At 41.5% G+C, this 27,781-nt stretch overlaps 1 protein-coding gene and 1 long non-coding RNA gene across 5 annotated transcripts in view; one reads left to right on the top strand and one right to left on the bottom strand.

Moving 5' to 3' along the window:
* Positions 1-27,781, bottom strand: part of LOC112226864 (pre-B-cell leukemia transcription factor 1) — a 73,797-nt gene that overhangs the window by 42,938 nt on the left and 3,078 nt on the right. The window lies entirely within an intron of this gene.
* The window catches only part of LOC112226866, a 50,982-nt gene continuing 33,604 nt past the window's right edge, over positions 10,404-27,781 (top strand). The window contains exon 1 of one of the 2 annotated variants that reach the window (XR_002949792.2): positions 10,404-10,588. This is a non-coding gene — a long non-coding RNA (uncharacterized LOC112226866). The remainder of the gene's footprint in view (positions 10,589-27,781) is intronic. The other variant, XR_002949791.2, reaches the window with a different exon arrangement.

A 27,781-nucleotide genomic window follows, 5' to 3' on the forward strand; every position in this document is an offset into this window, starting at 1 on the left:
ATTCCCATTCTATTTAATGAATCCCTAATTAAAATATATTACGCCACAGATTCCAGAAATCTCTGTTAATATGCAAATGCAGCCAATTCAAAAGGATATTTACATATCATTAATTAAGGCGGCGGATTCTCTTAGTCTAATGAGCTGTGGCCTGAGCCTGCCAAGGTAAACTAAACACAGTGCTCAGGAAGAGTGCGTAAGCGTCGGACGGTACGCTGGATCACACACCTCTGTTGAGTCAGGAATGTCAGCCATCAAACCATTATTGAACTAAATAACAACATCAGGTATATGGGGCGGCAGGGTAGCCTAGTGGTTAGAGCGGTGGACTAGCAACCAGAAGGTTGCAAGTTCAAACCCCCAACCTGACAAGGTACAAATCTGTTGTTCTGCCCCTGAACAGGCAGTTAACCCACTGTTCCTAGGCTATCATTGAAAATAAGAATTTGTTCTTAACTGACTTGCCTGGTAAAATGTGATCAGTGTTGGTTAGGCTAGTCAAGTATGCTAGATTTCTAGTTTCAGGAGATAATAGTGTACTGTACGGTTGTGGCCAAAGGTTTTGAGAATGACACAAATATTAATTTTCAAAAAGTTTGCTGCCTCAGTTTGTATGATGGCAATTTGCATATCCTCCAGAATGTTATGAAAAGTGATCAGATGAATTGCAATTAATTGCAAGGTCCCTCTTTGCCATGCAAATTAACTGAAGCCCCCAAAAACATTTTCACTGCATTTCAGCCCTGCCACAAAAGGACCAGCTGACATCATGTCAGTGATTCTCTCATTAACACAGGTGCGAGTGTTGATGAGGACAAGGCTGGAGATCACTCTGTCATGCTGATTGAGTTCGAATAACAGACTGGAAGCTTCAAAAGAAGGGTGGTGCTTGGAATCATTGTTCTTCCTCTGTCAACCATGGTTACCTGCAAGGAAACACATGCCGTCATCATTGCTTTGCACAAAAAGGGCTTCACAGGCAAGGAGATTGCTGCCAGTAAGATTGCACCTAAATTAACCATTTATTGGATCATCAAGAACTTCAAGGAGAGCGGTTCAATTGTTGTGAAGAAGGCTTCAGAGCGCCCAAGAAAGTCCAGCAAGTGCCAGGACCATCTCCTAAAGTTGATTCAGCTGCGGGATCAGGGCACCACCAGTACAGAGCTTGCTCAGGAATGGCAGCAGGCAGGTGTGAGTGCATCTGAACACACAGTGAGACAAAGACTTTTGGAGGATGGCCTGGTGTCACGAAGGGCAGCAAAGAATCCACTTCTCTCCAGGAAAAACATCAGAGACAGACTGATATTCTGCAAAAGGTACAGAGATTGGACTGGTGAGGACTGGGGTAAAGTCATTTTCTCTGATGAATCCCCTTTCCGATTGTTTGGGGCATCCGGAAAAAAGCTTGTCCGGAGAAGACAAGGTGAGCGCTACCATCAGTCTTGTGTCATGCCAACAGTAAAGCATCCTGAGACCATTCATGTGTGGGGTTGCTTCTCAGCCAAGGGAGTGGGTTCACTTACAATTTTGCCTAAGAACACAGCCATGAATAAAGAATGATACCAACACATCCTCCGAGAGCAACTTCTCCCAACCATCCAGGAACAGTTTGGTGACGAACAATGCCTTTTCCAGCATGATGGAGCACCTTGCCATAAGGCAAAAGTGATAACTAAGTGGCTCGGGGAAAAAAACATCGATATTTTGGGTCCATGGCCAGGAAACTCCCCAGACCTTAATCCCATTGAGAACTTGTGGTCAATCCTCAAGAGGCAGGTGGACAAACAAAACCCCACAAATTCTGACAAACTCCAAGCATTGAATACGCAAGAATGGGCTGCCATCAGTCAGGATGTGGCCCAGAAGCTAACAGCATGCCAGGGCGGATTGCAGAGGTCTTGAAAGAGAAGGGTTAACACTGCAAATATTGACTCTTTGCATCAACTTCATGTTATTGTCAATTAAAGCTTTATGAAATGCTTGTAATTATACTTCAGTATTCCATAGTAACATCTGACAAAAATATTTAAAGACACTGAAGCAGCAAACTTTGTGAAATTTAATATTTGTGTCATTCTCAAAACTTTTGGCCATGACTGTACTTGTACAGTAGTAGGTATACTAAGCTGTGCAGCTCCCCCAGGACTGCCACGCAGAAAAAACACCTGTTAGTTTACACTATCAACTTCCCCCTAAGGTGGGAATGGTGATCGAATCAATTAATATTAATATTATATTATATATATTATATTAATATTAGCCCATTTCAACCAAAACAAATCTAACTATGCAAGACTTAGTCTGTGATTTTGATTAAGCAGAGCGAATCGGAGTTGGATTTTATTGCATTGACAGGAAAGAGCGCTAGCGAGTAGATGCGTTTGCTTTCAGATCTTAACTTGCGTGTAGCCGCATGTGCACATTTGTTAATATTCTTTGTTAGTTAGTGAGTTATTAGCCCAGTTATAGATAATTTCTGGTCAACAATGGGGGATTGATTTCTTCCTACAACAGCAAAAAGTATGTAGATTTCTAGCCATCTTTGTAAAGCGAGTCAGGTAAATAACTTTTTTTAATGTCGTAAAGGGGCAGTGTTGTATTTTGAGACAGACCTGAATAACGTAAAACTCCAATTAAACGCCAAGTCTCAAATAGCTGCCTGTCCCTTTAAATAGCCTGGCAATGGCGCAGATTTCAGCAAATAAACACCTGTTTCAAATAAACGCTGGGTCGAAATGAATTTGTTTGATTTGTTACATTAAATAATTCTGTAATGACTCTAATTATGGTAATCATCAGTATTTCGACAGTAGGAACTGCTAGCCATTGCCTGCTAACAGCTGAGAACTGCTAGCCATTGGCTGCTAACAGATGAGAACTGCTAGCCATTGGCTGCTAACAGCTGAGAACTGCTAGCTAACTGGCAAGCATAAAAACAGTCAACAGCTTTAGGATTACAGACGGCTAACATCCGATGGCCAACGGAGATGGCTCTTAAGGAACTCTGCAGTATTTTGTTGTTTATGTACTATTTTTTACGTTATTAGCTCAGGAATTGTTTTGTGTCATTACATACAGCCGGGAAGAACTATTGGATATTACGACCTCCCTGGAGCGGATCCTTTGTTTGCTCTCCCCAGAGCAATTTAACTTATTCCAGAGGCTGACCCAGAACAATGCCGGTGGAGGTACTCGAGCCTGTCTTCTGTTCCAAAATAGGAAGCGTGCACACCACCCACTCCCGAGTGTTTTACTCGTTAACGTCCAATCTCTGAATAATAAAATAGATGAGCTCAAGGCGAGATTTGCTTTTCAGAGAGACACCGGGGATTGTAACATACTCTGCTTCACCGAAACATGGCTCTCTCGAGATATATTGTCTGACTCTGTAAAGCCAGTTGGGTTCTCAGTACAGCATGCTGACAAGAACAAACATCTCTCCGGGTAGCAGTAGGGTGGAGGTATACATTTTATGAATAACAACTTATGGTGTAACTGTGATAACATACAGGAACGCAAGTCCTTCTGTTCACCTGACCTAGAATATCTCACAATCAAATGCCCCTCAAAGAACCATACTATCTCCACATATCCTGAGATTTACTGAATTTTCATCAATAATAGCTCACTGTCAACATATTGATTGTTGTATCCCAATCAACCATTGTTAATACCTTCCAGAATGCGCTTCAAGATTGTTTTGATAAACAGGAAGCGGACTGGGATATGTTTGTTTTGATAACAGATATGTTCAGCTTCAGAAAATAATATCGACACATATACCGATACGGTGAATGAGTTTATCAGGAAGTTCATATGAGATGTTGTACCCACTGTGCCTATTAAAACCTTCCACCACCAGAAACCATGGATAGATGTGAGAATTCGCACATAACGGAAAGCACAAACCACCGTATTTAACCAGGATAAGAAGACTGGGAATATGGAAGTATGTAAACAGTGTAGTTATTCCCTCTGCAAAGCAATCAAGCAGGCTAAATGTCGGTATAGGGACAAAGTTAAGTCCCAGTTCAACGGTATGCGACAGGGTCTACAGACAATCACGGATCATAAAAGGAAAACCAGCTACGTCGCAGATACCGACCTCTTGCTTCCGCACAGGCTGAACCCCTTCTTCACTCGCTTTGAAGATAATACAGTGCCACCGATGCAGCCCGCTATCAAGGAGCAAGGGCTCTCCTTCTCTGTGGCCGAAGTAAGTAGGACATTTAAGCGTGTTAACACTCGCAAGGCTGCCGGCCCAGATGGTATCCCTAGCGCCATCCTCGGAGCTTGCGCAGACCAGCTGGCTGGTGTGTTTACAGATATATTCAATCTCTCCCTATCCCAGTCTGTTGTCCCCACATGCTTCAAGATGGCCACCATTGTCCCTGTACCTAAGAAAGCAAAGGTAAAGTAACTAAATGACTATCACTCACCTCTGTCATCGTGTTTTGAGAGACTAGTCAAGGATCATATCACCTCCACCTTACCTACCAACCTAGACCCACTTCAATTTGCTTACCGCCCCAATAGATCCACAGACGACGCAATCGCCATAACACTGCACACTGCCCTGTCCCATCTGGACAAGAGGCATACCTATGTAAGAAGGATGTTCATTGACTATAGCTCAGCATTCAACACCATAGTACCCTCCAAGCTCATCATCAAGCTCGAGGCCCTGGGTCTGAACCCCGCCATGTGCAACTGGGTCCTGGGCTCCCTGACGGGTCGCCCCCAGGTGGTGAAAGTCGGAAAACAACACCTCCGATTCGCTGATCCTCAACACTGGGGCCCCACAAGGGTATGTGCTCAGCCCCCTCCTGTACTCCCTGTTCACCCATGACTGCGTGGCCAAGCACGCCTCCAACTCAATCATCAAGTTTGCAGATGACACAACAGTAGTAGGTTTGATTACCAACAGTGATGAAACAGCCTACAGGGAGTAGGTGATGGCTCTGGGAGTGTGGTGCCAGGAAATGTTGTGAAACTGCTAGATATTACTTGTTAGATAGTATTGTACTGTCGGAGCTAGAAGCACAAGCATTTCGCTACACCCGCAATAACATCTGCTAAACACGTGTATGTGACCAATACAATTTGATTTGATTTGATTTAGAAATCGGCTGATCACCTTCTAGTGGTGAAAGTAATAACTGCCGAAAAAGCACAAATTTTTAAGACAAAAGAAATGTGACACAGTGTGTAAATGATAACACATTAGTGCCAAAAATGAAGAAATGTATTAAAATGCTGGAAGTGTATGCTGGGTTTAAACAATAAACTATGCAAATTAGCAAAATCGGTGTGTATTAAGGAAATAGATGCCTGGCTCAAATAGAAGCCTGTCTCTAATGAGCGCCTATTGTGTTCAGAGATTTGAGGAAATAAATGCCTGGGCTACTCATTAAGTTTTAAATGCCTGGGCTACTCATTAAGTTAATAAATGCCTGGGCTACTCATTAAGTTTTACAGTAAGCAGCCACTAAGTAGGTAGAGGTTACCATCGATTTGTGTTGTATTTTCTGTAACAATAATGGTATGGGAATAATATGTAATTAAAATTGTATAATGTGGTTTCTTACTTCCTACAACACAAAACAACAACAATTTCAGTCACCTACTTGCCTGAAGGTCAAGTGGCATTTCAAGCCCTACATGTAGGCCTACATTGAACACCACACATTGACTGCTACTGTAGGCTGTATCATAGAATGGCTATTTCAATACCTAGTTCCATGTGAAGACGTTATGATGGTAGTCCACTCTGATAGTCCTACATTATGATCAAATAGCCACAGTAGCCTACTTGGCCACTGTTATAACTGGAACTTAAAGCAGGTACAGCCTCAGTGTTCACAGTAAACTCGCACCGGAAGCTGCACAGAATGTTCACAAAGTTGAAGTCTCCGCTCAGCAGTCCGAAAATTTGCTCAGTGACCCCCCTAAAATGGAAGGAACATTATGACTTGGCCGCGTGAATGGTAATGAAATCAGTTTTACTGTAGCTCTGTAGGTATTCTTTATGAATTTCATGTTCCATTAGGTGATTTGAAGGTGATTCAGAGGCCTGGATGAGAGAGGAGACGCTCCATCCCCATCTCCTTGCTCTCTCCTTCCCAGGCTGTTCTAATTTGACACCCTGAGCATCGGAGAGGGTCGGGTTATCTAGGTGGGGGAATGGGAGGACACATCAGAATTCATTAAGACTAGAAGCCTCTCCCCTCATCCAATGCTAATGGCATCAGAGGTTAGCAGAGAGGAGGCGAGCAGAGAGAGAGGGAGGAGAGAGAGAGGGAAGAGAGAGAGAGAGATAGTAAGAGAAAGAGAGGGAAGAGAGATAGAACGAGACAGGGTTCATGGTCTTGATACTATTCCTTACGACTACGTGATATAACAGACCACCGTTTGCTCAGTACAAATATATTTCTGAATGTCCCTTTAAAATGCTAATTCTGAGTAGGTTGCAGTGTGAAAGAAGACCACTCTGCCTTTGCCAGTCGTAATGCACTATGACAACCCGAGCACTTTCCTGCAGTAGGCTATACGATGGTGAACAGCACTGCTGAAACGCAGAATCAAGTTGCTTGTGTTGCTTGCGTTGCTTGTGTTGCTTGTGTTGCTTGTGCAATCAGACCTTTTGAGTGTTTAATTACCCTACGCGGCTCCAGTAATCTACGGCCTCCAAGACCACTGAGAGGAGTCGTGTGTCAACGGCAGCCTCACGTCACCTATCTAAAAAGGACCTGTCAGCCAGGTAAAGTGGCAGCTGGAGTGTATTGAAATAGCCTTGGCATTTTCACCACCAGGGCCTGAGCAGTTACCTGCCGCAACAACTAAGAAAATTGCGGGGGCAAAAGTGAATATCACTATTAAAATAACAGGGTTATCTAAAACATCATACACTTTCTTGTTTCCCCCATTGAGCCACTGAGGAGATGGTGGAAATATTTTACAGCTTGATGACAGAAGGAAAAGGACTGAAAGAGGCATAATGATGAGAAAGCGTGTTCAATCTACACTGAGTGTACAAAACATTAGGAACTATTCGAGTTGCACCCCGCTTTGCCCTCAGAACAGCCTCAATTCGTGTAGTCCTGGACTACTAGGTGTCGAAAGCGTTCCACAGGGATGCTGGTCCATGTTGACTCCAATACTTCGCACAGTTGTGTCATGTGGCTGGATGTCCTTTGTGTGGTGGACCATTCTTGACACACACAGGAAACTGTTGAGCGTGGAAAAACCCAGCAGCCTTGTAGTTTTTGACACACTCAAACCGGTGCACTCTTTCGTCTTGCCCATTCACCCTCTGAATGGCACACATACACAATCCATGTCTCAATTGTCTCAAGGCTTAAAAATCCTTCTTTAACCCATCTCCTCCCCTTCCTCTACACTGATTGAAGTGGATTTACCAAGTAACATCAATAAGCAATCATAGTTTTCACCTGGATTCAGCTGGTCAGTCTATGTCATGGAAAGAGCAGGTGTTCCCTTCAAATCGATGTTTCAGGGGGTTAAATGCCTCTTTCCCATCCGTCCACCACAACCATTAATCACAACGTCTCTCCAGCCATCCGTCTGACTCATAAATGTAATTCCAGCCTATTACTAGTGAACTTTTAAAGCCATCCTTCATTACTGTTAATGTTTTTTTTAGTGGAGGCCAATGGTGGTTAGAACTACATGGCTGCTTTCCCAAGCTTGTTTAACAGGCTCCAGACAGAGATGGATGCTCTGTGCCACCTGATAGGCTCTGGGAGCCATCCATCACCCTGAGGACCCACCCACACAACCAGCAAGCCATAACAGGGCCAGGCGGTAGTGTGGTTGATTGACAGCTTTATATGTGTGGTGGCTGGAGTGATGGAGGCGAGACTAGATGTGTGGTTTGTGTTCCAGAACTCTCCACTGGCCTATTTTCTGAAATGAGTTGTAAAGTGGAGAACAAAATCAAATCAAATCAAAATCAAGAGTGAGAGAGGAAATCAATCACAATGCTGCCATGTGAGCATACATGAGTGATATCAAACACACAAACAAAACACTTACAAAACTTATTAGGCAGATGACACTAAAACAAATAAATGAAACATATTAAAAGCTGGCGAGTGGCGCAGTGGTCCAAGGCACTGCATCTCAGTCACTACAGTCCCTGGTTCAAATCCAGGCTGTATCACATCCGGCTGTGATTGGGAGTCCTATAGGGCAGCGCACAATCAGTAGGCCGTCATTGTAAATAAGAATTTGTTCTTAACTGACTTGCTTAGTTAAATAAAGGTTAAATGAAAAAAATATATATAACTATGTAGCATTTTCATAAGACCAGGAAAAAAAAGAGAAAACCCATATCTGTCTATTGCTTCTAATGACGCTCCGAATGAATTCAACGTCAACCGAATATTTCCTCACTTCCAGTGGTTGTAACACCTAACAGTACAAGCAAATATATATCAAACAACCATAAATCATTAAACATGATTGATTGGTCATATTTAGTATGTTTTATGTGTTTTTAATGGTGTCCAGAAGCTCATTGTACTGCATTTAGTTTTAAAACATCAACAGTTATTATCATAAACATTATTATTACACTCCCATACTCCCCAATTAACTGTATAAATAGACATATTCCTGAAATGGCTCAATAAAACAGACCAAACTGAACACACACACACACACACACACACACACACACACACACACACACACACACACACACACACACACACACACACATTCACACACACACACACACACACACTCACACACATTCACACACACACACACACACACACACACACACACACACACACACACACACACACGCACACACACACACACACACACACATTCACACACACACACACACACACACACACACGCGCACACACACACACACACACACACACACACACATTCACACACACACACACACACACACACGCATGCATACACACACACGCATGCATACACACACACACGCATGCACACACACACACACACATATTCTGTATTCTCTCACACACATAAACACAAATGTCAGCGCACAAAACATTAAAAAGCTATAACATGAACAAGTACGTGGGAAGTGTAAAATTCTTTACATGGTAGTAATGTTTTATGAGAGGCCCTATATCTACCCAGGGGCTGTATATTCTGGATGTGGAGCCGTCAAGGAATAGAAAGGGGGGGGTTCAGTTCGTTCACAGAAGACATAGTAAATTTGGACAGTAAGTAGTATCACCCCAGCGGCGCGGTACACCGCACATTTGCAACGCCCCATTTAACCGCACACGGCGCTCCCCTCTGCTGGCTTCATTTGCATACTTCAGCAGGGCCTTGTCGGATGAAGACGGATGGAAGAAAATCAGGCTCACTGAAACAACTGTTTTATCAAGGTTAAACTATCCACAGAGCTCGTAGGCCCCTTCCTTTATCCCGCAGAGGCTCTCCCAATATCAATAGGATGGAATTGGTGGAGAGAAGGAAGGAGAGAAGGGAAACGCTCTATAAAAGGAAGTCACGGAGACATAAAGGGTCTTTATGTATTTGTGGGAGGAGACTGCTAGACATGTTGTCCAAGTCCATCTCCTATAAAACTAGGGGTTAGGAGCGGGTCTGAAAAGGGCAAAAGTCAAATATCACAATAGAAGAGTTGTCTTCAGATCAACAGTGACACATTATTGCCCACAATAACTTTCGATATTAGTGTTGACATTTGAAAGGCTAGAGGTCTGGAAAATGCATTATCATTTTGTGCTACAGGACAACTCTACTTGTATGTCAAAATCTTTATGGCTACATTCGAGCCTCCCAAATGTCTTTTGATGAGTGTTGGCTACACCCATCAAAATAAAATCTCTTTTAATGGACGGTGCTCACTTTCATATGGTTTAAATTAATGGACATTCCCTTAATGTCTAAATTTACTTCCTAGTCACCGTGGTGTGTGTGCAGGAGTTAGCAAGCCGTCAATATGATCACAGCATCTATTTACGTCCCTGTGTCATAAAACAGCCGTGTTTACCACGGAGCAGCGCAGTGACGACGAGAGAGGAAAGGAAACCAAGGAGAAATGACACACGGGCAAATGAAGAACAACACGGGATGATCAATCATCGACATTGAAACGTATACGGAGAGTCAGCTAGAGAAACAGGACCTGCAAAATGTCAGCTTAACACTTGACGGGGACATAGTCATGTGAAGTCTCGTTAAATTCGCAACACATGCCTCTCGACTCACTTTCCATTTTGTTATGCAATGCAGGATCTTGCCCCCTCCTCAAATAGTACATGACATACACACACATAAACCTGCCGCCTGTGCCTTTCCCAACTGTGCTCCAAGGGTAAGGGGTGCATGTGATGGGGATGTGGTCTAATAATACTGTTCCAGAAGTCTATAATTTGTTGATTATGCTCAAGCTAAAAAAGGAAAATGACAGCAATTAACATCATATCAGTGGGAGTTAACTGTCCAGAACTAACACTGCCAAAGGCAAGCTGGTAGACAGCAGGGACGGGGAAGCCAACAGCTCTACATCTTTGGGGTATATGGAGTACAGCTGGGGAGAATCATAGTGAGAATAAGCTGCATGATCCAAAGTGTATTTTATCACTTTCATCCTATAGGTCGTTGTCATGGTCAACAGGTATGGCTTGGTGCATATCACATACACCACCATTTTAAAAATTGTACCTTTATTTAACTTGGCAAGTCAGTTTAAGAACAAATTCTTATTTTCAACGACAGCCTAGGAACAGTGGGTTAACTGCCTTGTTCAGGGGCAGAATGACAGTTTTAACCTTGTCAGCTTGGGGATTCGATTGTGCAACCTTTCAGTTACTAGTCCAACGCTCTAACCACTAGGCTACCTGCCCTCCCGAAACATATCAGATTATACATTCATATCATTCATTCTAACAACAGAACTCTGGAAATTGGTATAACACACACAACACACTTAAACTACACCAAATATAATGTGTCCTCCTGATCCACCATCTGAAACGGTTTTCTTACTATAAAGTCTACGTCACAGGACACTCTTCAAATTCAGGTCATTGGGTTTCCATTCCACTTTGAAGAACCCTCCCTGGGTATTTTAAGGGGACTTCAGAGGACCCCTACTATCTGGCTCCCAGAGATGGCCTTTACTATGATCTGTAGTCAAGGAGCCAAGCCAAGTGCTGACCTGTGCTAACACTGCTGCTCTCACCCCGCAGTGCTAAACACAACCTGGGATGTCACTCTTGTCCGCCCTGGGAAGTGATCCAAAACCACAGCTCTACTTCCTCTCCCACCTCACCCACGCCCCCACAGACTCACCAGCTAGCTAGCTATCACAAGAGACTGGGAGCTGAGCTTATTTCAATTCCACAGCTATACACACACACACACACACACACATAAACTGAGTACAGAGACACACACACACACCGGGGATTGTGGATGTGAGGCGGTTTGATTCTGCAGACCCCAAATGATTCAGAATGGATACTAAATATATCATCTCTCTCTCTTTTCACCTACCTTCCAGACTCTCTCTCTCTTTCTTTCTCTCTCTCACTACATTATTCTTTGTATGTTCCTATCCTCCTGCTGAAGGTGGTGGGGTGACAGAGACTCATCTGTGGGCCTTTTGTCTCTCACAGCAACGGCAAGGTTTATTAACATGAATTAGAATAGCTCACAGAGACTCCCTCGTCGTTATGCGTTACCCACGGCAACCTCTCCCCCACTCTCAATCCACCTGAACATGTGTGTGAGTGTGTGTGTGTGTGTGTGTGTGTTTGTGTGTGCATGCGTGCCTGTATGTGTGTGTGTGCATGTGTGTGCTAGTTGCGGTCGGTGCTGTTTAAGATTAGGTAGGACTTTTTTTTAATGAACATGGCCTTATTTCTATTACACCATATTGGATGACTGTCATTCATATTCCATTCACACAGCTCAATATAACATCGATAGGTTTAGTCTACTACATGATACTTGAATTTTCCCTGTACCCATCATGAGGTTGCTATAACCTAGTCTACCAATGAAAGATTATAACGTAGGTGCACACAGGTCGAGAGACAAATTGGAATAATCAAGGTGACAGATCGTGACACGTTCAACACCACCTTACACACTCTTGCCTGCATCTAGCTGATCTAGTGTGTAATCATTAGTCCAAACAGTTGGACTCACCTTTTCCCTTCGCTTGTGGACTTCAGTGCACAACACAACAGCTGTCGGTAACTAGGCGAAAAAAACCTTTCCAAGCCAAACCGTCATACCTTAACCGCTAACCGCTATCCGCTACACAGCCTACATATTAGCTAACACAGAAGAACAAACGCGTTAGTAAACCCGCTTAAATCTCGCAGTACAGTGTACAGCAATCAGTTTAACAGTTACACCGGCGGGCTGCATTGCCAATAAATTAATAAAACCGAAAGCTTACCTTGACTTGGAAGAGTTCCAGTGTTGGATAGTCTTAGCCAGCTAGCTAACATAAATAGCATTCCTCTCTGTTTGAGCCAGGTGTTTGAGTGGGCTAAATTAGCTAGCTGGATTAGCTAGCTAAGTAAGTGAAAAAAAAATGCAACGATATATAGATAGCTCTCTCTCGCTCCACCTCTCTCTGCTGCTTCTCCTTAATTTTTAAGAAATACATTTGTTCAAAACTGTTCAACTATTGTCTTGCTCTCTTTTTGAATCAACTACTCACAACATTTTATGCACTGCAGTGCTAGCTAGCTACAGTTTATGCTTTCAGTGATCCTTTGATTGAGTGGACAATATGTCAGTTCATGCTGCACGAGCTTCGATAGGTTGGAGGATATCCTCCGGAAGTCATCATAATTACTGTGTAAGTCTATGGAAGGGGGTGAGAACCATGAGCCTCCTAGGTTTTGTATTGAAGTCAAAGTAACCAGAGGAGGATGTAAATTAGCTGTCCTCCAGCTACACCATGGCAGTGGTGGGAAAAGTGCCCAATTGTCATACTTGAGTAAAAGTAAAGATACATTAATAGAAAGTGACTCAAGTAAAAGTGAAAGTCACCCAGTAAAATACTATTTGAGTAAAAGTCTAAAAGTAGTTTTAAATATACTTAAGCATCAAAAGTATAAGTATAAATCATTTCAAATTCCTTATATTAAGCAAACCAGACGGCACCATTTCTTTTCTTTTTTTCAGATAGCCAGGGGCACACTCCAACACTCAGACATAATTTACAAATGAAGCATGTGTTTAGTGAGTCCTCCAGATCAGAGGCAGTAGACGACCAGGGATGTTGTCTTGATAAGTGCGTGAATTGGACCATTTTCCTGTCCTGCTAAGCATAACGAGTACTTTTGGGTGTCAGGGAAAAATGTTTGGAGTATAACGTACATAATATATATAGGAATGTAGTGGAGTAAAAGTAAAAAGTACTTAAATAGTATTTTAAAGTGTTTTTACTAAAGTACTTTATATCACTGCACCATGATGCTAACCGAGAGAGTGCTGTTAAAACTACTGTAGACCATCATTACAAAACCGTATGTTTTAGTCAGTTATTTTGCGACATTAATATATTTAGTATAGTTGTTCATATAGAAAAACAGAAAATTCACTGAGTAGGATGGTCCTCCCCTTCCTCCTCCTCGGAGTCTCCACCAGTGTGTGCGCATGTATCTCTGTGTGTAAGTTTGTATTTGTGTGTATGTGTGTGCGTGTTCGTATGTGTAGAGGCCCTAAAAATTGCCAAAGACTCCAGCCACCCTAGTCATAGACTGTTCCTTCTACTACCACACGGCAAGCGGTACCGGAGCGCCAAGTCGAGGTCCAAAAGGCTTCTCAACAGCTTCTACCCCCAAGCCATTAGACTTCTGAACAGCTAATCAAAGGGATCCCCAGACCCCTCCTTTACGCTGCTGCTACTCTCTGTTTATAATCTAGTCACTTTACCTCTACCTACATGTACATATTACCTCAATTACCTCGACTAACCTGTGCCTCCGCACATAACCTGTGCCCCCGACTCTGTACCTGTACCCCCCTCACTACTATTATTTTATTGTTGCTCTTTAATTATTCACTTCCTTATTTTTTTCATTTGCATTTTTATATATTTATTGTTGACTTCAGTTTACTTAGTAAATACTTTCTTAAAACGGGTTAAGGTCTTGTAAGTAAGCATTTCACTGTAAGGTCTGTTGAATTCGGTTTATGTGGCAAATAACATTTGATTTGATTTGGGGATTTGATGTGTGTGTGTGCATGGCACGCGCACCTGTATGTGTGAACACCTGACAGCATTTAAATGGAAAACTACTCTGCGATGAGGGAGACATATCAACACTCATCTAACCCCCCTGTCCTGATTAAAATAAATGGTGCTATCTGCACTGCATGAGTCACTACACCAAGGCATTACTATGAGTAACTGAAACATCCAATCACTGCTCTTCTCCATCTGATATGTAGCAACCGATTAATAATATAGAATACACTGCCTAGCTTTCATCTGTGGTGAAAACCGCACTACAGTACATAAGAAAAATATGACGCATACGCAGACACAAACATTGATTTAACACTTTTACATCCTTCTTCATAGTATAGCTATTTCATGTTCTGTGCACTGGGATTTGTGTGTGTGTGAGAGAATACAGTGTGTGTGTGTGTGTGTGTGTGTGTATATATATATATATGTATGTCTGTGTGTGCATTTGTGTGTGCACGCACATTTACTGCAGTCATGTTGCCATCCTAACCAGCTCCAGTGAGAGTAGAGCCGGAGAGGGAGCAGCAACATCGATTGGTGTTGATTCCGTCTGGGCAGTGAGCAGCGACTGACAGTGCTCCTAAATCGCAGCGAAAGGCAACCATTAATCTTGGTCTGGTTTAAGTAGCGTGTATTAATTTGTGTCATTTTTACTAAGTTGGGCAGGGAAGGGCCTCTCGCCATTTCATGTTTGACTGTTCACCGCAGCCGAGGGGGTTTCTTTATACAGCATGCTGCTGGCTGACGCACTCGTCAAATGTGAGCAGCGGGGCGCGAGAGAACCGTGATCCAAGACCCTTGAATTAAACGATATCAAGTCCCAGGGTGTTTAAATGGCAACCAACCAAGATATTGAAGAAAAATCTGAATGATAAGTAACATTTCAGGTTTAAATGCATGGTGGTACAGTACAGAGGCCTACATTACTACATTTTAGTAGCCTACAAACTACAGAAACAAATCATAAAAACTGACTTGTTCCACAGCTGTGAATAAGAACCCTCATTCACCCTCAACAACTAATTTACTGACCAATTATTTGAATTCCATTTCGTTCATTTTTTTTCTTTCTGTGAGCGCAATGTGCAGTTTCTCTAGAGTTAAATCAGATCAAGCCCGAACTGTGCGATGTAGTAGGGAATTGTAGTTTCCAACAGGCCAATATTCTACATAGTTTAGAGCAGAAAATGTGGTAATTAACTACAAAGACCATAATTCACTGTGCGCCTACTTGTCTCATCGGTGCAGACACAGAGACAGAGAGAATGGACAGAATGATTTACCAATCGAGAGGGATAGAGAGCAGCTGCTTCGTGAGGTATCTCTACCTGAAAATACATGATCTAATTGAGTGATAGCTAGTATTCAGCAGTCATAAAAGTATGCCTTATTTACTTTGAAGAACTACTAAAATAGTGGTTTTGTCAGACAGCAACTCTATAGAGATGAGACGATGACTTGGAATGAAATAATAAAGTTATCAAATAGGCCTAAAACAAATGTAATATAAACATCAACTGAAATATTTTATTAAAGTAAAGAAATGTGAATAAATGATTGTTAATAAGATATAAGCAGTAATGGGCATTTACTACCATCATGGGTCTTTAATTAATTGTTTTATTCTTGTTGTTACAGCATTCAACCCACATAATGCATTTAATGTCCCCCATAAATAATCGAAAACCAAATCGAAAACTTGATTATTTTTTTATAATCAAACCGAAATCGAACTGACCTCAAAAAGCACTAATCGCTTACGACTATTATTTACTGTGCAGTGACACTACACCTATTACCGATGACATTTTCATTCCACATATTAACTCCACGTTATCGCAGAAACTGAGTGTGATTTGAACCTCTTTTCATCGAGAAATAAAGCGGATGGGATTTTCAGACAAGCTTGAAGGAACATTACATCTACCGTAAGAAAACCACGACACATTGCTCCCAAAAAAAGAACAATAGTCGAGGAGGCTCTCCACTGCAATTATGTCGTTATTGTTTTCTAGGACTGAAAACTGCACTCGAAACAAACATCAGATAAAACAGAAAACTCCACTGCGCTGTGGAACAAATTTCCTCTATAAAGCAATTTAGTGTCAGATAAGTGGGAAGGCATTCTTACCGTAATGGATCTGAATATGATATATGTCAGACAAGTAAGAACAAAGCCTTTTATAAAAGCCGCGTTTGCAGAATGGCCGATACGATACTGCTGTATCAGATAACCAAATTGAGAGGAGTGCAGTAAACATAGACTGTAAATAGAAATACAATACATTCATACTTTTTGTTGAATACGTGCAATGAAATCTCTGTCTCTCGCGCTCGCTCCCAATTCTCTCCTCGCCGCAGGAAGTAGGGGAGCTGAGGGTGCTGTAGCACCCTCTGAAAAATCTGAATGAATTTAAAAAAAAAATATATATATATATATATACACACGTAAATATATAATACATTTATTTATTTTATTAGTGGACTGGACCTTTATTAGTAATGTACTATTGGACCAATATAAGTGTCTCTAGCATGGGCAAAAACAATTTTTCTGAACAGTAGGCTAGGCTACATGTAGATGCAGAGATAATGGAGTATTTCAAGAGGCAAGATCAATCGGAACCACTTCACCTTTAGCTTTATGAAATACTCCCAATATCTAGGTGATTTATGCACACTTACATTCACCTGAGGAATCGATACTGAAAAATATTCCTCCCAAAGGGAAATTACTCGTACTGGTGGATGACCCAGAGGAGGAACAGTACACACTACCTCCCACACACACTCACACACACACACACACGCACGCACGCACACGCACACGCACACGCACACACACACACACACACACACACACACACACACACACACACACACACACACACACACACACACACACACACACACACACACTTTATGTTCTTCTATCCTTGTGGGGAACTAAAATTATACTGAACAAAAATATAAACCCAACATGCAACAATTTCCACAATTTTACAGAGCTACAGATCATATAAGGAAATCAGTCAATTGAAATAAATAAATTAGGCCCTAATCTATGGATTTCACATGACTGGGCACAGACCCACATGGGTGGGCCTGGGAGGGCATAGGCCCACCCACTTGGGAGCCAGGCCCAGCCAATCAGAATATGTTTTTGCCACACAAAAGGGCTTTATTACAGACAGAAATACTCCTCAGTTTTTGGGTGGCTAGTCTCAGACGATCCCGCAGGTGAAGAAGCCAGATGTGGAGGTCCTGGGCTGGCATGGTTACACGTGGTCTGCGGTTGTGAGGCTGTTTGGACGTAAATGTCTTAAACAACATTGAAGGCGGCTTATGGTAGAGAAATTAACATGAAATTCTCTGGCAACAGTTCTGGTGGACATTCCTACAGTCAGCATGCCAATTGTGCGCTCCCTCAAAACTTGAGACATCTGTGGCATTGTGTTGTTTGACAAAACTGCACATTTTAGAGTGGCCTTATATTTTCCCCAGCACATGGTGGACCTGTGTAATGATCATGCTGTTTAATCAGCTTCTTGATATGTCACACCTGTCAGGTGGATGGATTATCTTGGCAAAGAGAAAAGCTCACTAATAGGGTTGTAAACAAATTTGTTCACAAAATTTAAGAGAAATAAGCTTTGTGCTAATGAAAAATGTCTGTGATCTTTTATTTCAGCTCACAAAATATGGGACCATAACTTTCATGTTGCGTTTATATTTTTGTTCAGTATAATTTCCATTCAAAAGTATATGTTCCCTAACCCCTAACTCTAACTCAAAGCCTAACCCTAACTCCTAACTCCTAAATCAAAATCTAACCCTAATCCTAAACCTAAAACTCTCATAGGGACATTTCTCTCATGGGGATGTGTGAAATGTCCCCAAGAGGGAGACTTTTCGTTGTTTTACTATGCTTGTGGGGACATTTGGGGAACCAATGCACGCACGCACACACACACAAACACACACAAACGAACACACAAACACACACAAACGAGCACGCGAACACGCACACTATTCCACCATATGACCATTCCAACAGCCAGACCTGTTATCATAGCAAATTAACAACTCCCACCTCAGATATACAGGGTGTAATTAGCCTCTTTAAACATGATTAGCATGTCTCAATTACCACACTCACCATTTGCATAATTTAGAAGCTGTCCTAATTGCAAGTGTGGGTTCATATGATGGGAAAATAGGGAACAGGAGAAACACTGGGCATGTCTTGTCGGTTTATGAACAACTGAAGTGATTCTGAAGTGTGTCTGTCTGTTTGCACTGTCAAAGTGCTACAATGTGGATAGGAAGAGAATATTCTTCAGGAAGGACCCAGATGGGAAAGACATTGTACTCATTTTCCCACCAGGAAAGGGGTCTAGGCTATTTCTGTAGAACATTTTATGAAAGTTGACGTCTTTTGTCAGGAGAATCAGCGCGGCCAATTATCGACCATTTACATTTCTAGGAAGCAGTGTCATGAGGTTTGTTAAAACTACTAATCAATTGAGAAACTTCAGAGACGTTTGGGAAACGTTGTTATTTATAAAAGAACAGAGATAGTCACGGTCACTCGTATTTCTATGGGAACTAAAATCCTGGCTAGAATAAAATGCTGCTTCTGCACTTCCAACCGGCCAGGCTAGATATACTGTCTGCCTGCTAACACGGTGGGGAAACCAAGGACATAGCCATTAGTTTCAGGACAGAACATGGCACATCGGAGACAAATGACTCCATCTATCAAAAAAGACTGAAAACTAACCTCTGAACTCATCATGGACAACCATGTCAATTAAATACTGAAAAACAGCAGCAGCAACAACACAACACTAGTGTCCAGTCCAGTCTCTCTCCATGGCTAAAATAAGCAGACCATCATTCACAATACTGATGTAAGTGATGTGTTTACTAGCTTACTGGGCTATAAAACCAACTGAATAGTTATCTGACATTCCATTATCACTAAATTTACTCCAAGTCCACCACTAAATCATTAACTAGCAAAAATATAGCCATCAAAGCAAATTTGTCAAAGAAAATATGTGCAGGTTTGCTCTATTCTAATGAAAGGATACCAGTGTTCTCCAGATGTGTGCTACAGTATATAAGAACCACACCAGACTTCAACTTCGATCACAGGTACAATCGCCAATGCTGCAATATGCTCAACATCGAAAACACAGCATTTCTATTATCTAGTATGTGAAAATTAGTAGCTTGATGACATGGGTCACTGAGTTCACCAGGTCCTTAGGTCTGACAACTACCAGTGGTATAATATAGTCTACATCTGATCATATTTGACATGCAGGAGCTATCCATTTGACCTGAGTCTGGAGTAATGAGTGGCTGTCGACATACACTGGCCTGGTGAACAGTGAGAGAAAGAGAGAGAGAGAGATTGAAAGTGTTTTTGTAAGAGAGAGAGAGAGAGAGACAGAGAGAGAGAGCGAGAGAGAGAGCTCTGGCCTGTAATCTGACACCTAGAAACGTTGACTTGGTGTCTGGCTTTTCTTGCTCTGTCAACCTGTACGTGCCAGCTCCACTATCCGTAATGGTTCCACACAGACACACACTCTCACTCTTTCACATGCAAAAAAAACACACACTCACACACACACAAACACACACACACACACACGCACATGCACACGCACACACACACACACGCACACACACACACACACACACACACAGGATGTATGGCAAATGAAACACAGTGCTAAGCACTTACATTAATTTTACAACTAAAGACACGCTTTCCTGAAATTGCTGGAGACACTGAGGGAAACCAGACAAACAATACTGGACAATTATATGTACTCTATACCACAAAGTATTTCTAATGAGAAAAGTTGTAGTTTATCTATGGTAATCCTCTGTAAAACAGTAAGATAGACGTGCTGGAGGCAAAAAATGAGAGCGCACACAAATGTGCACACAGACACACACACATGTGTGTGTGTGCGTGTGTGTCTGTGTGCATTCGTCTGTGTGCACATCTATCTTACTGTTTCACACACACACACACACACACACACACACACACACACACACACACACACACACACACACACACACACACACACACACACAACAAATAGGCACATGATACAGTATGCCCAGGTGATTTTACCTTTAAAAACATAACTTTTCCTTTAAACATTAAATCAGATCTATAAAAGGAAAGCCAACCTACAGTGCCATATCTATGAACCTCTTAGTGCTGTCACAGAAGGGGACACAACAGTCGCATAAACCAGGCTGCCTGCCGATTTAATAGTCTCTCCTTTGCAATCCTCCAGAGACTCTGGCTGCAACAATGTAAAACTGAGGAGAGGCTGAGTCTTTATAAAATAATATAAAAAAGACCTGACAAATTACGGGCTTGTTCTCTTTTTGCACACTCTGCTCTCAGCACATTTGGCTGTAAATGTCATGGTGAAGGTTTGAGTCATTTTTTGCTGTTGCTGCAGTGGATTTCTGGGCTTCTGTCTGCTCTTCACAGGGGGAAAATGATCTATGCCCACAAGATGAACAGCAACTAGATACATAGAAAGAAGGAATGGTATGATACCATGTGATTTTAGGTCTATAAATCTCATCCAAACTACAATTTGTATACCGCCCAAACAGATCCACGACCAACACAAACACTGTTGCACTGCACACTGCCCTATCCCACCTGGACAAGAGGAATAGCTATTTAAGAAAGCTGTTCACCAAATTACAGCTCTGCTTTCAACACCATAGTGTCCTCTAAGCCCATCACTAAGCTCAGGGCCCTGGGTCTGAACCCCTCCTTGTGCAACTGGGTCCTGGACTTCCTGATGGGCCAACCCAAGGTGGTGAGGGTAGGCAACAGCACCTCCACCACACTGCTCCTCAACCAGTAGGTGTGTGCTCAGCCCCCTCCTGTATCCCCTGTTCACCCATAACTGCGTAGTTATGCACGACTCCAACTCAATCACCAAGTTTCCTGACGACACGATAGTAATAGGCCTGATTACCAACAACAACTAGTAAGCCTACAGGGAGGAGGTGAGGACCCTCGCGGATTGATGCCAGGAAAATAACCTCTCCCTCAATGTAAAAAAACAAAGGAGCTAATTGTGGACTACAGGAGACAAGGCGCCAAGGTGCGCAACAGCGCCTCAACAACCTCATGTGGCTGAAGAAATTCGGCATGGCCCCTAAGATCCTCACAAACTTTTACAGATGCACCATTGAGAGCCTTTTGTCGGGCTGCATCCCCGCCTTGGAAAGCAATTGCACCGCCCTCAACCAAATGGCTCTCCAGGCAGTTGTGCGGTCAACCCAACGCATCACAGGGGTCACGCTGCCTGCCCTCCAGCACATTTACAGCACACAGTGTCAAAGGAAGGCCAAGAACATCATCAAGGACCTCAGCCACCCAAGCCACGCTCTGTTCACTCTGCTATCATCTAGCAGACAGAGACGGTACAGGTGCATCAAAGCCAGGACCGAAAGATTGAAAAACAGTTTCTATCTCCAGGCTATCATACTGTTGAACAGCCATCACACCATCTCTTGTAGTAAGAGACAAAAATACTCACTCACACAAGCTCACACACACACTTCTGTACTCACATATACACTCAGACACGCATACGTCCATACTCACACACACACACACACGCCCGCACGCACGCACACACAGCCAACGCTGCTGTCCCATGTTGAGTGCATTCAGAAAGTATTCACACCCCTTAACTTTTTCCACATTTTGTTGTGTTACAGCCAGAATTGAAAATTGATTAAATTCAGATTTTGTGTCACTGGCCTACATACAATAACCCATAATATCAAAGTAGAATTATGTTTTTAGAAAGTTTAACAAATTAAATCAACCCCGTTGTTATGGCAAGTTTAAATAAGTTCAGGAGTAAAAATGTGCTTAACAAGTCACATAATAAATGGCATGGACTCAATCTGTGTGCAATCCTAGTGTTTAACATGATTTTTGAATGACTACCTTATCTATGTACCCCACCCATACAATAATCTGTAAGGTCCTTCAGTCTAGCATTGAATTTCAAACACAGATTCAACCACAAAGACCAGGGAAGATTTCCAATGCCTCGCAAAGATTGGCACCTATTGGTAAACAGGGTTGGGGAGTAACGTATTAAACCGGTAATCCGTTACGTTACCAGCTAAAAATATTGTAATCAGATTACAGATACTTTTGAAAAACTAGATGATTACTTCGAGGATTACTTTTAAATTCAGAAAGGATGTTTGCGGAAAAAAACATTATTGACACTTTCAAATCAGCATTGAAAAAAGGTTCAAGTTTAAGTTTGTTCCACCAGAGCAAGTCTGACCACAAGTCAGAGACCACTATTGCGGGAAAAGAGCAGGAAGAGGATTTTGTAGGCTACAGTTCAAGCTATGTCTTCCAATGGTGCGACTGCTGTCGGCATCCAAAGATGATCCAACTTAAATAAACGCTTGGAGGTAAGGATGACAGCGGTGGTGTAGTCCACGGCAATAAGGATACCACTTATTCTTGATATCTACATAGCGCATTGATGTGAGTCACACTGCTGCTCTCTCATTTAGCTATTTGCGCCTTACGGATTGTGGTTGTTGTGGATGGCTGTTCACAAATCTAAACGTGTATTTAAACCCAATAATGGTTGAATTCAAGAAGTTTTAAGCTGCCTATCAATCATTGTTTTTGTGTGAAAAATGCATACTTGCAACAGCTGCATAGTGTGGATCCCAGCCTACAGAATAAAAGTGGGGCTATTATTGCTCAATCTAATTCATGCTGATAAAAAAATAAATCCATAGGCCTAAAGGACACAGTCTCAAACTCGCACACTTTAGATAAACTTAAAGGGGCAATTTGTAGATGCTACATCCATTTTTGAACATCTAAATTATACATACAGTTGAAGTTGGAAGTTTACATACACTTAGGTTGGAGTCATTAAAACTCGTTTTCAACAATTCCACAGATTTCTTGTTAACAGACTATAGTTTTGGGAAGTCGGTTAGGACATCTACTTTATGCATGACACAAGTCATTTTCCAACAATTGTTTACAGAGATTATTTCATTTATAATTCACTGTATCACAATTCCAGTGGGTCAGAAGTTTACATACACTAAGTTGACTGTGTCTTTAAACAGCTTGGAAAATTCCAGCAAATGATGTCATGGCTTTAGAAGCTTCTGATAGGCTAAATGACATCATTTGAGTCAATTGGAGGTGTACATGTGGATGTATTTCAAGGCCTACCTTCAAACTCAGTGCCTCTTTGCTTGACATCATGGAAAAATCAAAAGAAATCAGCAAGGACTCCAGAAAAAAATTGTAGACCTCCACAAGTCTGGTTCAACTACAAGAAGGTACCACATTCATCTGTACAAACAATAATACACAAGTATAAACACCATGGGACCACTTAGTCGTATACCGCTCAGGAAGGAGACACATTCTGTCTCCTAGAGATGAACGTACCTTGGTGCGAATCAATCCCAGAACAACAGCAAAGGACCTTGTGAAGGAGGACACCAGTACAAAAGTATCTATATCCACAGTAAAAAGAGTCCTATATCGACATAACCTGAAAGGCCGCTCAGCGAGGAAGAAGCCACTGCTCCAAAACCGCCATAAAAAAGCCAGATTATGGTTTGCAACTGCACATGGGGACAAAGATCATACTTTTTGGAGAAATGTCCTCTGGTCTGATGAAAACAAAATAGAACTGTTTTTGGCCATAATGACCACCATTATGTTGAGAGGAAAAATGGGGAGGCTTGCAAGCCGAAGAACACCATCCCAACCGTGAAGAATGGGGGTGGCAGCATCATGTTGTGGGGGTGATTTTCTGCAGGAGGGACTGGTGCACTTCACAAAATAGATGGCATCATGAAGGATGAAAATTATGTGGATATATTGAAGCCACATCTCAAGACATCAGTCAGGAAGTTAAAGCTTGGTCATAAATGTGTCTTCCAAATGGACAATGACCCCAAGCAAAATGGCAAAATGGCTTAAGGACAACAAAGTCAAGGTATTGGAGTGGCCATCACAAAGCCCTGACCTCAATGCAATAGAAAATGTGTGGGCAGAACTGACAAAGCATGTGCGAGCAAGGAGGCCTACTACAAACCTGACTCAGTTACACCAGCTCTGTTAGGAGGAATGGGACAAAATTCACCCAACTTATTGTGGGAAGCTTGTGGAAGGTTACCCGAAACATTTGACCCAAGTTAAACAATTTAAAGGCAATGCTACTAAATACTAATTGAGTGTATGTAAACTTCTGACCCACTGGGAATGTGATGAAATAAATAAAAGCTGAAATAAATCATTCTCTCTACTATTATTCTGACATTTCACATTCATAAAATAAAGTGGTGATCCTAACTGACCTAAGACAGGGCATTTTTACTAAGATTAAATGTCAGGAATTATGAAAAACTGAGTTTAAATGTATTTGGCGAAGGTGTATGTAAACTTCTGACTTCAACTGTATATATCCATTGATTCTTGAAGAATATAACTTATAAATGCCTCATGGGCGTAGTTCAACTGTCACACTCCATGAGAACGCAAAATATAAGCTTGTTTTCTCCTATGTTTGTACACATTGTAATTGTAAACAAACACTGTATAGCCTCATAACATGGTTAAAACAAATTCATATCATGGATGGACAGTCCTTGCATCCATAGCTCTGAATATTATTAATCTGAGTGGTTACATTTCTCCAGGCCCATACCTCAGCTTTTGACCAAAACAGAGGTGGGGCGACCGTGTTGTTATTGTTTCATCTGTGGATTTTCCCTTTAAACATCTGCATATTATCAAGATATCAGTGTCACCAACTAAAAGGTAAACAAGAGGCCTATAGTAAATGCAGCATATTGAATTCATTTTCCACATGTAAATAGCACTTATCAGTAGTGCTCAAAGCATGCAGTTCCATGAGCACAGCATTTATTTTTCAACTGGAATCAATGAGCCCAATCAGACCTCCATGGCAACAAAATCATAAACAACAGAGTAGGGCTGGCTAATAAGTCCTTAGTTTTGGGGTCATGCTCAGGTAAAACAATATGACTGATCTATACTTCCATATTTCCAAGTCCTATTCTTGAAGATTAAGGGGTATAACATTTATTGGAATGACTGGAATTATGATAGAATTAGATTTTAATGTAAAGATATAATTTAATCGTATTATTATATGTAGTAGAAAGCGATGGATTTGAAAAAGCCCACACAACCAGCCCATAGAGTAAAATGTAACATCCATATATGGCCAGCTATGTAAACTTTAACATTGATTTATCCTGCAATAGATATTCAATTGGTTACATTTTTTTCCCCCTCATGTCTCTTAAGGGGAAGGACATCTAAAACTAACTGAATGTAATCAGATTACGTTACTGGGTAATCAAAAAGTTACGTTAGTGATTACAATTTTGGACAGGTAACCAGTAACTGTAACAGATTACATTTAAAAAGTAGCCGACCCAACCATGTTGGTAAATGGGTAAAAATAAAAAAGCAGACATTGAAAATCCCTTTGAGCATGGTAAAGTTAATAATTACACTTCGGATGGTGTATCAATACACCCAGTCACTACAAAGATATGTCCTTCCTAACTCAGTTGCCGAAACCGCTCTGTGATTTCATGAGGCCAATGGTGACTTTAAACAGTTACAGAGTTTAATGGCTGTGGTACTGTAGTTAATCCACAATAACTAACCTAATTGACAGAGTGAAAAGAAGGAAGCCTATACAGAATAAAAAATAAAATAAGGCACAAAAGTAAAAATGCAAAAGATTTTGCAAAGAAATTAACTTTATGTCCTTAATACAAAGCGTTATGTTGGGGCAAATCCAACACAAAACATCACTGAGTACTAATCTTCATATTTTCAAGCACGGTGGGGGCTGCATCATGTTATGAGTATGCTTGTCATCTGCAATGAGTAGGGAGTTTTTTGGGGGTAAAAAGAAACAGAATAGAGCTAAGCACAGGCAAAATCCTAGAGGAAAACCTGGTTCAATCTGGGAGACAAACTCACCTTTCAGCAGGACAATAACCTAAAACACATGGCCAAATATACACTGGAGTTCCTTTCCAGGTGACATTGAATTTTCCTGAGTGGCCTAGTTACAGTATTGACTTAAATCGGCTTTAAAATCTATGGCAAAACTTGAAAATGGCTGTCTAGCAATGATCAACAACCAACTTGACAGAGCTTGAATAGTGTGGAAATATTGTACAATCCAGGTGTGCAAAGCTCTTAGAGACTTACCCCGAAAGACTCACAGCTGTAATCGCTGCCAAAGGTGATTCTAACATGTATTGAGTCAGAGGTGTGGATACTTATGTAAATGAGATATGTCTGTATTTAATTTTCAACACATTTTCAAAAAATTCTAAATACAGATTTTCACTTTATCATTATGGGGTATTGTGTGTAGATGGGTGAGAAAAGAATTACTTTGGATTTCTGACTGTAACACAATGAAATGTGTAAGAAGTCAAGGGGTATGAAAACTTTCTGAAGGCCCTGTATATAAGAGACATTAAACCCTGGACACTTCCTGTTTCTTTTATACTTTTTTTTACTCTGTGCATTGATACACTGTATTCTCACATAGCTCATTCGAATATAGCTTTTTTTTTTACACTGTTTATACACACTGCATATTTAAATACAGGACTCTTGACACAGCTCTCTTTAAAATATCTACGGCTGTACACATCATTCTCAGTATATCTTTTTGGTGTACATGCAAAGATTGCATTCGGATTACTAACACAGCGTTGGATTCATCCTGACATTCTTGATTTCTCGTTTTTAGTTTTTTGATGATTTATTATTCGCGTACATGCTTGACATTTTACTGCACTGTTAGGAGCTTGTAATACAAGCAGTCCGCTTCACCCGCTATAACATCTGCTAAACTGGGTTCTCGACCAATAACATTTTATTTTTTGCACTAAAATACATTTGCCACATGCTTATGTTGACGCTGATAACACATCTACATTTATAGAGTGAAGCACAGCTCATAGCTTGGACTTGATGACTATAACGTGACAAAGCATCCGGATAAAATGTAACAACAGAATACTGAGAATTTAGTATGGCTTCCCCCAGCAACACAAGGCATGCAGCGCTTGAGTAACAACAACACCTCAATGGACATTGTGTGCTTGCGTGCATGGGTGAGTTTGCGTGTGCGAACCAGTAAACTCTTCAAAAGGGATTCCCCCATGGTGCTTTTATCTTGAGGGGCCAAGTACATTGAATTCAGCCCACCCAACTGAAACCCTGTCAAAGGAAGCTAATACTGGATAGAGGCCAAAACATTAGCAGAACTAAATCCACTCAAGAGATAGGAGTAGAAACCTACAAAAACAACACGGCAAATCTATGTTGAAACGTTACCTTCAACAGCATTTGTTACCTCTAAATTAAGACGGAGAGAGTAA

This window comes from Oncorhynchus tshawytscha, linkage group LG28 (assembly GCF_018296145.1).
Source record: "Oncorhynchus tshawytscha isolate Ot180627B linkage group LG28, Otsh_v2.0, whole genome shotgun sequence".
Lineage (NCBI taxonomy): Eukaryota > Metazoa > Chordata > Actinopteri > Salmoniformes > Salmonidae > Oncorhynchus > Oncorhynchus tshawytscha.